Source organism: Triticum dicoccoides, chromosome 7B (genome assembly GCF_002162155.2).
Source record: "Triticum dicoccoides isolate Atlit2015 ecotype Zavitan chromosome 7B, WEW_v2.0, whole genome shotgun sequence".
Lineage (NCBI taxonomy): Eukaryota > Viridiplantae > Streptophyta > Magnoliopsida > Poales > Poaceae > Triticum > Triticum dicoccoides.
The window spans coordinates 10235746-10241953 of record NC_041393.1 but is presented as its reverse complement, the minus strand read 5'-3'; positions in this window follow the sequence as shown (position 1 = coordinate 10241953).

Sequence of the window (6208 nt, the reverse complement as noted above, 5' to 3'; positions counted from 1 at the left end):
TATTTTTTAAGGTATGTTAAGATTGACATGAAGATGGCGGTTCAAATCAATCTGGGGCCTAATGTTGGGGATATAACTATTTGTGTAAGCCGCCCAGAAGGGGTCGGGTTATGCAAAGAAGACTCATCATTAGGATGGCGGTTCAATGAAGGGCCTAAAGCCCACCAGCGACTGGAGGCCCATTGTAGTAAACCGCCACAATGTTGTGACTTGTATTGTAAGGTAGATTTAACTAGTCACCGAGCCGGACACTGTTTATGAGCCGGCCGGGACTCTGTAAGCCACAGGGCGCCAACCGTGTATATAAGGGGGCGACCCGCTGGTGGCTAAGGGTAAGAAACAACTCGTCGAGAACAGCGCATAGCATATCTCGCTCCCTGGTCATCGAAACATCAAGTAATACCAACCCAACTAGACGTAGGCCTTACCTTCATCGTAAGGGGCCGAACTAGTATAAACCTCTCGTGTCTCTTGTCCCGATTAACCCCTTCAAGCTTCCTAGTTGCGATGGCTCCACGATTAAGTCCTTTCACTAGGACATCTGACGTGACAATTCCACGACACTGTCCTAAAAAATTTTTTTGACGCGTACGCAAGGCTTTGTCAACTTAGTCAACACACAGCAGGGACTGTTGGATGTCCATCCAACGGCCGCTGTCCTTCTTCAATCTCTGATCTTCCTACTCCAGCCGCCCAAACTAGCGTCGGCAGGACTGCCTGCTCCCTCCTCCCGTGGCTGGCTGTGCTGCCGCCAGGCCATCCCTCTAACCACACACACATCCTGTTATTTTCCGGCGACGTCAGCCTCACCCCGCAGCCGACCAGTCAGCGCTCATTCTCCCCTCGGCGTGGGCATCCGCTGCAGTGGCTTCGCCGGCTCCGGGTGGTTCTCTTCCTGGGCCCCGCCCTCATCCACCGTGTTTGTGCTCTCGGCGCAGCAAGGTCAACATGGTCAACAAAGAACAGCCATCGGAAGAGGCTGACAGTAGGGGCCTGTAGGTGTCAAAACCGGCGGATCTCGGGTAGGGGGTCCCGAACTGTGCGTCTAGGCGAATGGTAACAGGAGACAAGGGACACGATGTTTTACCCAGGTTCGGGCCCTCTTGATGGAGGTAAAACCCTACGTCCTGCTTGATTGATATTGATATAGTGGATGTTTACAAGAGTGGATCTACCACGAGATCAAGGAGGCTAAACCCTAGAAGCTAGCCTATGGTATGATTGTTGTTGTTGTGTCCTACGGACTAGAGCCATCCGGTTTATATAGACACCGGAGAGGGCTAGGGTTACATAGAGTCGGTTACAATGGTAGGAGATCTACATATCCGTATCGCCAAGCTTGCCTTCCACGCCAAGGAAAGTCCCATCCGGACACGGGGCGAAGTCTTCAATCTTGTATCTTCATAGTCTTGGAGTTCGGTCGATGATGATAGTCTGGCTGATGATAGTTCAGCTGATGATGATAGTCCGGCTATCCGGACACCCCCTAATCTAGGACTCCCTCAGTAGCCCCTGAACCAGGCTTCAATGACGATAAGTCCGGCGTGTATATTGCTTGGCATTGCAAGGCGGGTTCCTCCTCCGAATGATAGAAGATTGTGAACACCAGGATAGTGTCCGGCTCTGCAAAATAAATTCCACATTTCACCATAGAGAGAATAATATATACACAAGTTCAATCTGCTGACGCTTTTTGCGGCATGATGTCATTACTACGTGAACACCAGGATAGTGTCCCCTCTCGTTGCTATGCCATCACCATGATCTTGCGTGTACGTAGGAAATTTTATTGAAATTACTACGTTCCCCAACAGTGGTATCAGAGCCTAGGTTTTATGCGTTGATGTTATATGCACGAGTAGAACACAAGTGAATTGTGGGCGATACAAGTCATACTGCTTACCAGCATGTCATACTTTGCTTCGGCGGTATTGTGAGATGAAGCGGCCCGGACGGACATTACGCGTACGCTTACGCGAGACTGGTTTCACCGTTACGAGCACTCGTGCTTAAAGGTGACTGGCGGGTGTCTGTCTCTCTCACTTTAGCTGAATCGAGTGTGGCTACGCCCGGTCCTTGCGAAGGTTAAAACAGCACCAACTTGACGAACTATCGTTGTGGTTTTTGATGCGTAGGTAAGAACGGTTCTTGCTAAGCCCGTAGCAGCCACGTAAAATTTGCAACAACAAAGTAGAGGACGTCTAACTTGTTTTTGCAGGGCATGTTGTGATGTGATATGGTCAAGATGTGATGCTATATTTTATTGTATGAGATGATCATGTTTTGTAACCGAAGTTATCGGCAACTGGCAGGAGCCATATGGTTGTCGCTTTATTGTATGAAATGCAAACGCCCCGTAATTGCTTTACTTTATCACTAAGCGGTAGCGATAGTCGTAGAAGCAATAGATGGCGTAACGACAATGATGCTACGATGGAGATCAAGGTGTCGCGCCGGTGACGATGGTGATCATGACGGTGCTTCGAAGATGGAGATCACAAGCACAAGATGATGATGGCCATATCATATCACCTATATTGATTGCATGTGATGTTTATCCTTTATGCATCTTATCTTGCTTTGATTGACGGTAGCATTTTAAGATGATCTCTCACTAATTATCAAGAAGTGTTCTCCCTGAGTATGCACCGTTGCGAAAGTTCTTCGTGCTGAGACACCACGTGATGATCGGGTGTGATAGGCTCTACGTTCAAATACAACGGGTGCAAAACAGTTGCACACGCGGAATACTCAGGTTATACTTGACGAGCCTAGCATATATAGATATGGCCTCGGAACACGGAGACCGAAAGGTCGAGCGTGAATCATATAGTAGATATGATCAACATAGCGATGTTCACCATTGAAACTACTCCATCTCACGTGATGATCGGACATGGTTTGGTTGATTTGGATCACGTGATCACTTAGATGACTAGAGAGATGTCTGTCTAAGTGGGAGTTCTTAAGTAATATGATTAATTAAACTTAAATTTATCATGAACTTAGTACCTGATAGTATCTTGCTTGTCTATGTTTGTTTGTAGATAGATGGCTCGTGCTGTTGTTCCGTTGAATTTTAATGCGTTCCTTGAGAAAGCAAAGTTGAAAGATGATGGTAGCAATTACACGGACTGGGTCCGTAACCTAAGGATTATCCTCATTGTTGAACAGAAAAGTTACGTCCTGGAAGCACCGCTGGGTGCCAGGCCTGCTACTGATGCAACTGACGACGTTAAGAACGTCTGGCAGAGCAAAGCTGATGACTACTCTATAGTTCAGTGTGCCATGCTTTACGGCTTAGAACCGGGCCTTCAACGACGTTTTGAACGTCATGGAGCATATGAGATGTTCCAGGAGTTGAAGTTGATATTTCAAGCAAATGCCCGGATTGAGAGATATGAAGTCTCCAATAAGTTCTATAGCTGCAAGATGGAGGAGAATAGTTCTGTCAGTGAACACATACTCAAAATGTCTGGGTATAATAATCACTTGATTCAACTGGGAGTTAATCTTCCTAATGATAGTGTCATTGACAGAATTCCCCAATCACTGCCACCAAGCTACAAGAGCTTCGTAATGAACTATAATATGCAAGGGATGAACAAGACTATTCCCGAGCTCTTCGCGATGCTGAAAGCCGCGGAGGTAGAAATCAAGAAGGAGCATCAAGTGTTGATGGTTAACAAAACCACTAGTTTCAAGAAGAAGGGCAAAGGGAAGAAGAAGGGGAACTTCAAAAAGAACGGCAAGCAAGTTGCTGCTCAAGAGAAGAAACCCAAGTCTGGACCTAAGCCTGAAACTGAGTGCTTCTACTGCAAGCAGACTGGACACTGGAAGCGGAACTGCCCCAAGTATTTGGCGGATAAGAAGGATGGCAAAGTGAACAAAGGTATATGTGATATACATGTTATTGATGTGTACCTTACTAATGCTCGCAGTAGCACCTGGGTATTTGATACTGGTTCTGTTGCTAATATTTGCAACTCGAAACAGGGACTACGGATTAAGCAAAGATTAGCTAAGGACGAGGTGACGATGCACGTGGGAAATGGTTCCAAAGTCGATGTGATCACGGTCGGCACTCTACCTCTACATCTACCATCGGAATTAGTATTAGACCTAAATAATTGTTATTTGGTGCCAGCGTTGAGCATGAACATTATATCTGGATCTTGTTTGATGCGAGACGGTTATTCATTTAAATCAGAGAATAATGGTTGTTCTATTTATATGAGTAATATCTTCTATGGTCATGCACCCTTGAAGAGTGGTCCATTTTTATTGAATCTTGATAGTAGTGATACACATATTCATAGTGTTGAAACAAAAGATGCAGAGTTGATAATGATAGTGCAACTTATTTGTGGCACTGCCGTTTAGGTCATATCGGTGTAAAACGCATGAAGAAACTCCATACTGATGGGCTTTTGGAATCACTTGATTATGAATCACTTGGTACTTGCGAACCGTGCCTTATGGGCAAGATGACTAAAACGTCGTTCTCTGGTACTATGGAGAGAGCAACAGATTTGTTGGAGATCATACATACAGATGTATGTGGTCCAATGAATGTTGAGGCTCGTGGCGGATATGTTATTTTCTCACCTTCACAGATGATTTCAGCAGATATGGGTATATCTACTTAATGAAACACAAGTCTGAAACATTTGAAAAGTTCAAAGAATTTCAGAGTGAAGTGGAAAATCATCGTAACAAGAAAATAAAGTTTCTATGATCTGATCGTGGAGGAGAATATTTGAGTTACGAGTTTGGTCTACACTTGAAACAATGCAGGATAGTCTCGCAACTCACGCCACCTGGAACACCACAACGAAGTGGTGTGTCCGAACGTCGTAATCGTACATTACTTGATATGGTGCGATCTATGATGTCTCTTACTGATTTACCGCTATCATTTTGGGGTTATGCTTTAGAGACGGCCGCATTCACGTTAAATAGGGCACCATCAAAATCCGTTGAGACGACACCTTATGAACTGTGGTTTGGCAAGAAACCAAAGTTGTCGTTTCTTAAAGTTTGGGGCTGCGATGCTTATGTGAAGAAACTTCAACCAGATAAGCTCGAACCCAAATCGGAGAAATGTGTCTTCATAGGATACCCAAAGGAGACTATTGGGTACACCTTCTATCACAGATCTGACGGCAAGATTTTCGTTGCTAAATTCTGATCCTTTCTAGAGAAGGAGTTTCTCTCGAAAGAAGTGAGTGGGAGGAAAGTAGAACTTGACGAGATAACTGTATCTACTCCCTTATTGAAAAGTAGTTCATCACAAGAACCGGTTCCTGTGACAACTACACCAATCAGTGAGGAAGCTAATGATATTGATCATGAAACTTCAGATCAAGTTTCTACAGAACCTCGTAGGTCTACCAGAGTAAGATCCGCACCAGAGTGGTACGGTAATCCTATTCTGGAAGTCATGTTACTTGACCATGATGAACCTACGAACTATGAGGAAGCGATGATGAGCCCAGATTCCGCAAAATGGCTAGAGGCCATGAAATCTGAGATGGGATCCATGTATGAAAACAAAGTATGGACTTTGGTTGACTTGCCCGATGATCGGCAAGCTATTGAGAATAAATGGATTTTTAAGAAGAAGACTGACGTTGATGGTAATGTAACTGTCTATAACGCTCGACTTGTTGCGAAAGGTTTTCGACAAGTTCAATGGGTTGACTACGATGAGACTTTCTCACCCGTAGCGATGCTTAAGTCTGTCCGAATCATGTTAGCTATTGCTGCATTTCATGATTATGAAATTTGGCAAATGGATGTCAAGACTGCATTCTTGAATGGATTTCTAGAAGAAGAGTTGTATATGATGCAGCCGGAAGGTTTTGTTGATCCAAAAGGTGCTAACAAAGTGTGCAAGCTCCAGCGTTCCATTTATGGACTGGTGCAAGCATCTCGGAGTTGGAATAAATGCTTTGATAGTGTGATCAAAGTATATGGTTTTATACAGACTTTTGGAGAAGCCTGTATTTACAAGAAAGTGAGTGGGAGCTCTGTAGCATTTCTAGTTTTATATGTAGATGACATATTGTTAATTGGAAATGATATAGAATTTCTGGATAGCATAAAGGGATACTTGAATAAAAGTTTTTCAGTGAAAGACCTCGGTGAAGCTGCTTATATATTGGGCATCAAGATCTATAGAGATAGATCAAGACGTTTAGTAGGA